At 39.7% G+C, this 12,831-nt stretch overlaps 1 pseudogene; it reads right to left on the reverse strand.

Moving 5' to 3' along the window:
* The window catches only part of LOC140140163 (nuclear receptor subfamily 6 group A member 1-like), a 66,614-nt pseudogene extending 56,366 nt beyond the window's left edge, over positions 1-10,248 (reverse strand).
* Positions 10,249-12,831: the final 2,583 nt, after the last annotated feature.

The raw sequence follows: 12,831 nt of genomic DNA on the forward strand, positions 1-12,831 counted from the left end.
TTTTTAGACTATTTTGAGGGCTCAAATAATATGCAATACTGCCCTATCTCAGCTTTGGCATCACTTGAGTCTGTGCTGCGCTAGCAACTTCAATATACACTGGTATGTGACCGGCTACATGTATGTTGCTGTTATAAAGTCTTTCTGCGTGTTTCTACTGAGAGCCAAATTCCGTGCCATGCCGTGCCGTGCGGGTCATACCGGTAACAAGCCCAGTAGAAGCGATCTGGGTAATCGGTTGCCGTGTCATGCCGGGTCATGTGCTCGCCTTTAAGTGATCCACCTCTTGAGGTGGATCATGCCGAATCAAAGCGTGTAATCCGTGCAGTAGAAACGAGCCGTGTGATCGGTTGCCGGGTCGAGGTCATGCGTGTTGCAAAAATAACGCGATTTATGAGCTTTTATATTCTACTTGTACAGTAGGGGCCTAGGCCTATAATGTAGTTCTTTCTGATTCTATACACTGGCCACATGTGTGACTCGCATGAACTTGATGAAGTAAAATGGATATGACTTTACTTAGTCTAGGCCTACTTAGTTAATGAGTTGGTTATATTTTGGCTGTAAATTAATTATCATAATAGCCAATTACTAGATCCACTGGTAAATTAATGCAATTTGGATTTTACGAAAACACTTAATTGTGATTGTAGGTCATATGCCATGAGCTGCCATGCGTGGACATTTAAATTTAGGATACAACCGTCAAATCTGTTTTCCGTACTTCCGGTTTACAGGAAAAAAATGCAGTGCATCGTGCGAGACACGGCTTTCTGGTCTCAGTAGAAACAAGCTGGGTAACGGTGGCCGGATTATGATCGGTATTTTGTGCCCGGAAAATAGCGGGTCAAAAAGCCGTACGCTCGGTATAAACACGCTGTTTGTTTCTGGAAAGCTCATTTTTTCTGAAAAGTTTGGTACTGGTACCAAAATCTAATTTTACCAAACATGGAGATATTAAAGGCCATGTTGCACTGAGTCCTTGATACAATTTTATCTGTGGCCAAAATTTTCAGATGGCAAGCCACTTCTATATACCGCTCCAGTTACGCACACTATCATGGTACCGGTAGTAATAGTCGCATCTTTTATTCAAAAGATACGATTTCTAGCTCTGCTTTCAAGCCCTGCCATATAAGCCTTGAAATAAGCAGACTGGAACCAGAAGCAATTTGTTTTTTGAACATTGCTCCTGATTCACTGGGATTTTACCAGAACCAGGAGCAATTTCTGAAGAAACAGGAGCAATTTTCAAAAAGTAATCCTTTTCTGCAATACAATAGCAGCTGCTGCATCATTGCAAAACTGGAACCGGGAGCAATTTGTTATAGAAAATTGCTCCTGGTTCATATGAATTTTATAAGGACCAGGAGCAATTGGTGGCTTTACAAGAGCAAATTTGCTCCCCGTGCCTGCTTATTTCAAGGGCTGCCGTCATACATGCTTGAATTATAACAATCTCACATGAACTAATGAGTATGGGTGTACAGGATATTCCATCAGCTATCAATTTATCACATCTGATGTCCTGATCAGGCCATGTACATGATGTACAACGGATATGATGAAGGGACCCTGGACTGGTGACCATGGGCTTACTTATCACAGCAAGATTTAATACAAGAAACTATATGGTCTATAGATTTCACATCACCAAATAATGTCTCTTGTGGGATTCCGTCATGATCTGCGGTGTTTTTACATTTCAGTAAAAGTTACCCACCTATAAATCAATATTAAAAACCAAACAAATTGTGCAGATTTAGGGAAAAATTTGTGCCAGGTAATAAATGTAGGCTTGAATCTAAGCATCTGCCAAGATTGGAAAAGATTCTGGGCTTTTAATCAGATTTTTCATGTATTTCTCAAACCGGCTGCTTCTAGGTAAAATCACAAGTGCTTCTATTTTGAAAATTGGGTGAAAAAAGTGTATTGCATTAAGTGGTCCGGTAGCTCGAAAATTCAATGGTCACCAATATATTTAATTTAGTTTGTTTACTTGCTTGTTTGTTTGTCAGTCAGGAAAACATCACTTTGAAAAATTGAGTCGCTTTGTAAGGTAGGTAGAGCCATTTGAATAGAGGCCATTTTGTACACAAAATATAGGGAAATTTATTACTATTGTGCACCCTATAGACAAACATTGGTTACATCATTAATTTGATCAAATTTTTAAAGAGGAGTTCATTATGAGTGAGGTGATTTCAGACTCCATCCCACATGCCAAAGTGAGCAAACAGCGATAAGCTGATCAACTCATCATCACCAAAAAAATTCACCATGCTTTTATAGACAAAATAACTGGAGCTATCAGGAATTTCCTGCTAAGGCGCTCAGGCTGTACAGCCCAAAATTGATGACACATTTTCAGAGATTTCGGGAGAAAAAACATATAAATTATTATACAAAATGGTTGCTTTTAATAACTTATCAAGCCATTTGGCCAAAGCTTGAAATGCTTTTAAAAACAATCTTACAGGGAACATCAATTTGCTCAATATTTGAATAATTAAGTTCAAATGAACAATAAAAATGTTGTACACAAATTATCTGCATTTGATACATCCTGTCACTGAGTCTACGCATCATTGATGTGCTAGAAGTTTATTATGGAGCCATCTTCATTGTTCGTAGAAATGTCATCAAAAATTAAAAAAAATTTGGAAATTTCAAATACCGGTAACGATCAATCCACTTTTCAATTTCCTTCTTTTACACATAACTGTCACTACCGATACACGTAATATGTAAAATTATTGGACCAAATTACTTTAATTACCATGATATCAGATTTATTATGTCTCTGAATGGATCAGTGTTTGAATGGAAACTGTCACCAATTTGTGAACCAATTTGACACAAAGGTGTAATTTCCAATGGCATAGTTCATAACCTCTAGTTGTTATACTGTAGGGGTTAAGTTTGTCATGTTTGTGTACATACAAAGGTCAATCTATTAGTGTACACTCCTAGGCGAAATGTCAACCGTGCTAGCATGGTCAACCATGGTCAACCATGGTCAAAACATGGTTGACCATGGTTAACTATGGTCAGCGATGATCAGCCATGGTGGCTTGACCATGGTCAACCATGGTTGCCATGGTCACCATGGTATACCATGGTCGACCATGCTTTAGCATGGCCGAGCATGGTCAGCCATGGTCTTCACCTCACTTGACCATGGTTGACCATGGTCACTTTTAAGTATACCATGGTCAACCATGCTTTATCATGGGTGAGCATGGTCAGCCATGTTCATCACCTCACTTGACCATGGTTGACCATGGTCACTTCAAGTATACCATGGTCAATCATGCTTTAGCATGGGTGAGCATGGTCAGCCATGGTCATCACCTCACATGACCATGGTCACTTCAAGTATACCATGGTCAACCATGCTTTAGCATGTGTGAGCATGGTCAGCCATGGTCATCACCTCACCTGACCATGGTTACTTCAAGTATACCATGGTCAACCATGCTTTAGCATGGCTGAGCATGGTCAGCCATGGTCATCACCTCGCCTGACCATGGTTGACCATGGTTACTTTTAAGGATAACAACCATGCTTTAGCATGGCTGAGCATTGTCAGCCATGGTCATCACCTTACCTGACCATGGTTGACTCTGGGTAGTGAATGAGAAAAAGCGCCCTCTGTTGTTATTAATCATATTTAATGCGTATTTACAACGTTGTGAATAAATATTTGACACCATAGAATATAAAAACTAGTAATTTGATAAGTTAAAATAAGATTTTTAACAGAATCAATCTAAATAATATGATTATGCAGTTTATTCCGTTAAATATTTACCCCATAATTTCCCTCTTAACCATGGTCAAACATGCAAATTTTTGACCATGGTGGACCATGGTCACTTTAGATAGACCATGGTTGACCATGGTCTCTGGCCGTGGTGCCATTTTTCAAAAACATGGTTGACCATGGTTGACCATGGTCAAAAACATGGTTGACCATGGTCAAAAACATGGTTGACCATGGTCAAAAACATGGTTGACCATGGTCAAAAACATGGTTGACCATGGTCAAAAACATGGTTGACCATGGTCAAAAACATGGTTGACCATGGTCAAAACCCTGGTTGTTGAACTATGGTTGACAATGGTTCAACCATGGTCAAACATGCTAAGTTTTAACCATGGTTGACCATGGTCACTTTAGATAGACCATGGTCAAAAGGTTAACCATGGTTGACCATGGTCTTTGGCCGTGGTGCCATTTTTCAAAGCATGGTTGACCATGGTTTGACCATGGTCAAAACCCATGGTTGAACCATGGTTGACCATGGTTAACCATAGTTTAACCATGCCTTTTTCGCATAGGATAGGCCCTGTTAATGAACTGTGTGCCATGACAGATTGTGGAATTTAGAAATCTTTAGTGAAGAAAAAACTACAAAAGATCATGAAAATGTGTAACTTTGTGGAACTGCAATATCCGAATCAAATGAAATTTTAGAAATATTTTAAGCATCTTTTTGGCATGGATATCTATTGAAAAATACATGAACAGTACCCCAAAAAAAGAGGATGCTGAAATCATAATATGCCCCTTTAAATCCTAAGAATAAATTAAAATCTCCTGCTATTATTTGATTAATGTCATCAGGTTAGCTCACCACTGATAAAAATTTCCCCCAATATATGCAACTCCAGTCAGATGAGATTGAGATTTTCTATATTTATTTTGATTGATGACAGCTATAAAATCATGTACTTGGACTTTGCCCATGACCGTGGGCCTTAATAGAACTAGCTGTTATCAAGGGGACATGCCATTCTATACAAAATATATTGCTCTGTTAATTTATCCTGGAGTATAAATAGGTATTTATACTTGATATCTCATGTTTTTAAGCATGGAACAGCTCTTGTAAGTTCTTGTTTTGTAATTATTCTCTTAACAAAAGACTGCCTGCTCACAGTCACATCCGCTCCCAATTGATCACAGTAGCCTCATCCCAATGACATAGTTCCACAACCTCAATTAAACAAAACAATCATATAGTGCAAAATTTGACCTCAAGTTGCAGAGTATGATTTTTGTATCCCAATTTTCAATGGTCTTTCAATGAATGTACAAATGTATTGGGGTTAAAGAACTTTGTGCTGATAGATGAGCATGTTGTGGATCTAGTGCATCCCACTTGGTTTCTGAATTTGAATGCTGATCTGAAACAGTTTTGCTTTGCAAAACCAATGACCCACTTCACATAGAAATAGATGCTTTATAAAACATACAAAAGTTAGTGGTTTAAGCTCAATTCCCAGAAAAGGCTATACATTGTAGGGCCTAGAGGGGTTAGTCGATCTCTTTCCCCATTCCTTGACCCATCCTTCATTATGTCAACGACCTGCATAACACATGCCAATGCAAATTAAATTGTAAACAATTATTTTAAATTATATCACTTTTAATATTACACTGGTACCAGTACCTTTAAATTGCCTACAAAACAGTTTTTGCAATCAGATACTGACAATCTGGTCTTAAAATATTGTGATTATCCTGGTGAACATAAAAATCACTTTAATACTGTCAGTAAAGTAAACCAGAATATTGAAAGCCACACTATAGCTCGGCAACCAACATCTGATCTACCTGTCTCATTATGCAACACATGAACTAAAATTTGCGGCATTTTCATAACAAATCTAGAATTTTTATGCCCATATTTAGAATCGCTATGTAAAATGCATTAAAATGAGTACAAACATGCCTAGTACTAGTTCAAAAAATGTCTGAAGTCCGCCTTGAAGTTTGAGGAGAATATATAAATTTGATGTATTGTGTGTGAATGTGTGAGAGCATGGAAATTATTAAAAAGGGAAGTGGGTCAAGTTCATTGGCAAAGCGACTTGGTTCAAAGAGTCACTGTGCATGCTCAGTTGGGTTCCTAAAAGGAGGAAGTTGTAGGCCTATTACTGTATGCATGTTGTTGCAATAACAAGCCTACAGGGCAATATTCCGATTCCAAGAAATTGTATTAAAATTTGTACTACCAGGGTGTAAATATGGTAACAGGAAAGGGTATCCCCATAGGGAGATGATGGGGAAGATGTTATACTCAGCAGTGGGTGAGGGGGCAACTGGGGGCAGGAGTTCTGACTGGGTTGGCATTTCCCCCCTCCCCCAATCTAGAGACTCTTTCCCCTTTGTGCAGAATTGCTGCAAAAAGTAAGAATGTTCGTAATTTTGGATTTTTACTGGAGTCCAATAAGGTTGTACCAAAGATAAATGGTCTACCAATGTGGTACACGTGGAGGAATCTGCCTGTGTAATCATGGTTTATGTTTCTGGCACAGGATATAAGGCCTATAAGGAAGTTCATGGCCTACATGCCTTGTATTATTTATTAATATTACACTCGTCTAGGTCTTGATTTAATCGCTTCCATCGGATTAACTGGTTTCGTATTCTGGAATAAACTCGCTCAAATACTCTTCCACTAGATATCAAATTTGACTATTTGGTTTAGTTTTGTTTGTTTGGTTTTTCCATTTTTTCATCTCAAAATCAGCTTATACTTTAAAAGAGAGGGAGGGGCAAAACTTCTCAGAGGGGAAGCTGCCCCTTTAGCCCCTAGTGGGAACAACAAACTTATTTTCAAGTTTGTCATTGTGACTTGGGGTGTGTTTGTGTCTGTCAGTATGTGGGTTGGGGTGTGTGCATACGCGCTCAGTTGAATGCCTCACATCGGTTTCTCGCGCCACGCTCGCTAAGTCTGTGAGGGCCACAAACTGCGGCTACATGCACAAATGTCTCCATACCGTACCTTCATTTTTCATTCTGATCTCAAATTCTAAATTAGTTTACACACATGCAACTTATCCAAATAATACACCATCAAATTCAGCAACCTGCCTGATTTGTATTTTTGAGCTGCAAATTTCATATTTGTTCCCAACATGATACACTTTATCACCCACTCCCACAGATCCCATCTTCATTTGTACTGACTCAGTCTGGACTATACACTTTTTTTATGACAAAATTGGTCAATATTTTGTCGTAGTGCGTACCTACCGTACGTGTGAGCCAGCGAGCACACAAGCGGGGCTCGTAACAGCCGTCTCAGCACGTTTCCATGGCTGTGCTAATTGGTGAAGGGGAAACAGTTACTATCATAAATGTCAGCGAGCTAGACCTAGTATTTCATTTGATTTTACACATGTTGATAGAAGCTAATATAATGTACCAATGTGCAGTCTGGCTTAGCTAGGCCAAAGTGGAATAAACCTGGATATAGTATAGAGTTCATACATTCAAAGTGTTTATACACTAGTTAGGATCCACAACATGTTCATCTACCAGGCACAGTTCTTTAACCCCAATACATTTGTACATTCATTGAATGACGACCGTAGAAAATTTGGGTACAAAAACTCATACTCTGCAACTTAAGGTCTTAACTTAAATTTTGCATTATGAATGTTTAATTGAGGTTATTGAACTATGCCATTGGGATGAGGCCATATTGTGGTCCATAGTAATAAGGGATTGGCACTCTGTTTGCTTGGCAGGCCGAGATTTCAAGCCATTTACATAAATTTTGTTTTTTCTTGAATTATGTTTCTGATCAGCCCACTACTAACATGGTTATATCAGTATTTTAATTTAAAAGCAGAGTGTAAGACCATCATAAGCGAGTAGAATGTAATAGCTGCCTTTACGAGACCATCATACGTATTAGTAGAATGCAATAGCTGCCTTATGTAAAACGCCTATTGTTTGCAGCACAGCCCTCTCTTAGTAAATTGTTGATGCATCTGTATTACTTTCCTGATGGCCTTTAATGAAGCTAGCCTGGATATCACCTTTTAATTTATAGTTGGTGTTCTTCATGCATTATTAATCAAAAGTACATATTGAAATATTACAGATAAAAAAATAAATAAAAAAGTAAGTTAATGTTGGTGATTTAATGTGCGCTTCATCTAAGCATGATGACCTAGTTATCAGCCCACTTCAACAATAGGATATATCATTGTTTATCAGAATCATTTCCTCTTCACTAAGTCCGCAACTGATGCGCAGGTACACTCAGCGACTTAGATTGTGATTACCCCTAGCAGCTCCCTATTTTACACCTGGGTGGAGTGAAGCAATTGGGAATTAAGCCATCTTGCCCAAGGATGCAACACACTGGCCGTGGTGGGACTCAAACCCGCAACCTTTCAATTATGAAGCTTGCGCCCTAACCATTAGGCCTTCCCAAGTGGGAACTATTACATAATCTTGCACTCTGCCCATGAATTGAAAGTATACTGCCACCAGTGCACCTATTCCTTCAACAGGGGTAGAATTTTATTTCACAGTCCGTGAATCAAACTTAATTCTTGCGATAGTTTGCGTTTGCGTTTACGTTTGCATGACTGAAATTTGATCCTCACCCCAATCCTTGCTGTGTAAGCACAGAAAATATACGAGAATCAAGTTTGATTCACACAAACGCAAGTTACAATAATCTTTGAGAGAATCGATTTGCAGGTTCTTGCTCTGTTCTGTTCTGTTCAAGAAGGACCCCTAGTGCAAACAGTCTCTTCGCTATCATTAATTTTAAGCTCCGCCAACTGTGCAAATTTCAAATGGGTGTTACCTGAATGGGTGGCTCCATTTGAAATGCCCGAGTGAGGCAGGCGATTAAGGTTGTGTTTTCCACAGGTCGAGGTGAGTTACGTGCAAAAGAACAACATTTGTCACAGTTTTTGAACTTAACGAATTTAAAACCATAAAAGACCCACTGATTTGTATGTTAATATTGCTACTCATATTTACATCATTGAAAACATTTCAACAAAACAATGTTTTACCACCTGATTTTGATGTGTTTTGTGGCAATTATCAATGCGTTTATTATGATAATAAAGTCTACAACACAGGATGTGCAATAGTTTATGTGACATTGAGCATGTAAATTTTGCATATCACCTCTTTTTATGTTCTTTTGTTACTGGTACCAGTTTAGTGATGTGTGGATGCCAACTATTCATGTGCGTCTGGAAGAAATGTGTGATATTGGCAAGACATTCATGTCGAACATGAACTTGGTTGGACTTGGATACACTTCAACGAGAACTTCCAAGCATCAGCGCACATGTAGAGACGTCAACCTCTGGTCAGCTGTAGGTTCCTGTCTCCTGAACATGAGGGTGTTTTTCTCAGTGGCGGCGCCAGCTATTTTTTCAGGGGGGGGCATTGTAGGGGAAAAGTGAATTTCAGGGGGGGCAAAATCAACTAATTTTGCACAAAATTGCCGCAAAAGGTTGAAATGTTCGTAATTTTGGGTTTTAACTGGGGAGCTGTTCTGACTGGGGGAAATTCCCCCATGCCCCTCCCCCTGTGGCGCCACCACTGGTTTCTCTGTTGGTACAAAGACCAGAAACTGCTATTTGACTATTGGTGTGGCCGTGTGGGGATGTTGGGAGTGTGAACAATTCAAGTACATCATGAAACAATATATCTTAAGTTGAAATTCAAATCTTGCCCAAGCCTATCATTCTATGACCTTTGACATTAAAATTATATTTGCCTTACCTTCTAACATCATCCCCATTTTGAGGCACTTCTGAAAGCGGCAATACTGACATCGATTTCTTTGAGCTTTGGTCACTTACATAATTCCCACTCCCCACGCGTGTACACACGCTTATTTTGCACAGTTCTTTTGAAAAATCCTTTGCATCCTTCGCACGTGATTATCCCATAATGCAGTCCTGTGGCTTTGTCTGAACATATGCTACAAAGCATTAATGATTCGTCTTCGTCCGAATTACTCTCTTCGCTGACGCCTTGACTGTCCAAACCGGATGCTATCGATGAAACATCCGTTTGATGAGGCGAACCGCCTACTTTAGGCTCCGACTCGCGCAGAAATTGCTGTGCAGATTGGAATGTCAGGTGCGGTGGGAAAGGAAAGCGGGTGGTCCCCGAAACGGGAATCCCGCTGAAAACGGTGGGAAATGAAAACTTCCAGCCGATAATGGCGATTGTAAGAATGTCGCTGCTGGCGTTGGGAGGCTCGGTGTTGGAGACGACTGTGGGCCGCTGATCGGTGAGCCGAGCGTACTGAATGGGCTCAATGATGAAAGCGGCGACTCCATTCCGCCAGGAAGTGTCGGACGAGGACTTTTTAAGAAGTAGCTATCCGGTATTGGTGTTCTTGGTGCATGCGTCGTCTGTGTGGGTAGTAACCCTGGTACAACCAACAGCGGCGGAGGAGGCATCGACTGATGCCGTGAAAAGGTGCGCCGCTTCCAGCATGTTCAAGTTCTCTTTATCAAACGTCACTCCTGGAGAATATCTTTGACTCGGTGGGGAAACAGACTTACGATCTTCGCTTCTATATCGTCCGTTGCTGCGGATATCTTGGATTTATATTGTCCGTTGTGCTCATCGGATTTGTAATGTCCGTTACGCCAACGTTTCATTGGCGGAAGTTTGTTGAATCCGACAGACTCATTGTTATTATTGTTGCCATGGTGACTGAAGTCTTTGGTGGGTGATGGGTGGTGGTGTTGTTCAGCATGGACCCTGTGGACAACAACAGCTTCAGATTCGGAGGACCTCTTCATCCTTCGTGGCGACTTGCATTCAGACAGCGCCCTCAATGTTACGCTCCTGTGAAATCAAATAAAAGAATGTATATTAGAAGGACAGCAATTATATATTCAACTTTCAAGTCTATGTGCAACCAAAAAAGTTCCAAGCAAATGTGGGCTACTGATCGGTGATTAAACCCATGTTGATGCAAATCTATCGGAGGATTAACATACTTACCGCTCGCTAGTGTGATGTCATCGTGTCAAATGTGTTTGCACCAGACAACCACAACAACATAGCACAATTTAAAAATAACTTTGTCATGTTCTTTTCACAAACCTGAACTTTCAGTTTTCTTTCTTTGATCAGCACACAAGGTCATTGTCACCTGAGCCAGTGTTGCCAGTCTCTTTGGGGTTGTGGGTGACAATTTGCTTTACTAGTAGTATTTGTGGCAGCAACAATGCATGTTGTAACTTATAAATGGCACTGTAATTTAAATATGAATGGCCTAAAATTGGCTCAACAAAATTGAAACATTTTCTGATTATGATTTATAATATATAGTTCAAAGTACCGGCATACAAGTAGATTACAAGCAGCCCGTAGCCCAGATTTATTTTGGAGGTACGGGCGGGGAGCTAAAAGTAGACTTTATGATAATTTTACCTTAAAAAAATGGCGGATTTCAATATTTTTACCTAAAAGAGCGGACCTTCTCTGAATTTTGCCTTCAAAAATCTTTTATTTTTATATAGTATGGCATTTGGGGGGGGGGGGGTCATTGCACTCCTGCCCTGGATATAAGGCTCTGGTAGGCTGGTTGAAAGTTTCATTCACACACTCACATATTAATATGCAAGATTCACTTTAATTATACAAAATTAATGCTTGCTAATCAGTGTACAACAACCAGTCAACCGGTATTACATTGTAGGTGCAATAATAAGTCTGGAAACTTTCTGTTGTTGGAAGACAAGTTATTTGCAGCCCAATCGGGTGTAAACCACACTGGTCACAGCAACACCCTACCCAGTGGCCTAGTTTTAAGTTCATTATACCTATGTGATGGAGAGTTCATGCTAGGCTAACATGACGGAAACACACATTAGGTTCACAGCCATCTCACTGGTTACAAGGCACTTGATAATCAGCCAAGTTCAGACACTTCAACGCCCTTGGTGCAAAAGTTCAGGCCACAACTGCTGGTTACCCTCACTATGGATCATAATGGCCTCATCCCAATGGCATAGTTCAATAACTTCAATTAAACAATCATAGTGCAACATTTGACCTTAAGTTGCAAGGTATGAGTTCTTGTACCCAAATTTTCAGAGGTCATTTAATGGATATACAATTGTATTGTGGTAAAGGACTGTGCCCTGATAGATGAGCATGTTGTGGATCAAAGTGCCTGGACAAACATGTACACCAGAGCAAAGCTGACCACGTTGGTAGAGTTTAGGCACTTCTGCATGCACATTATGTACAAACACCCTTGAACTTGAAGAAAAAAAATGTTTATGAACGATTGCTGAAGATCACAACCAGACATGAAAAGAGTGACAAGCTCACCGAGTTATTGATCTTATACTTATACATACATATGATCCTTGAGCTGAGTAAGAGCAGGGATCCTGGAAATAAATTATTTCCAGGATCTGTGGTCAGAACCCTCGATCAAGAACTTCACAATCACACCAAACATACCTAAAATTACACAGCAATCTAGCCCGAGCATAAAGAAAACTATAGTTTATATGTTAAACTTAATATTGGTCAGTTTACCAGTCACTTTAGATTCAATGCAAACCTAAGTGGGTGTTGACAAAGGGTAGGACATTATTACACATGTATGGTCAAGTTGACGGTCAGTCACACCACCTGTGTGCCCTACAAAAGACAAAAAATATTTTGTTGTCGCGATCCGTTATTCTGTTGGCGTTTCATGACTTCCATCATCATTGTGAATCTAAGTTGACTTCTACAGCTGCAAAAAATATTAATGTTTTCTTCTAATATCATTTTCGGATACAAAGTTCACAAATCTGCATTATTGTTATGTAATCTCTTCAAATGATCTCAAGATGAAGGATGATATTTGATGCTGGGAAACTAGAACATTGGGCTGTTCTAGTTTAAATCTATATACCCCCTGTTAATGGAAGACATTACCTTAATTTCCCACACAGGGGGTGTAGATTTCAAATGGAGTCAACCACCTATTCAGGTAATCCCATTTTTAATTCACACTCCCTGTGTGAAAG

This window comes from Amphiura filiformis, chromosome 18, assembly GCF_039555335.1.
Source record: "Amphiura filiformis chromosome 18, Afil_fr2py, whole genome shotgun sequence".
Classification (NCBI taxonomy): domain Eukaryota; kingdom Metazoa; phylum Echinodermata; class Ophiuroidea; order Amphilepidida; family Amphiuridae; genus Amphiura; species Amphiura filiformis.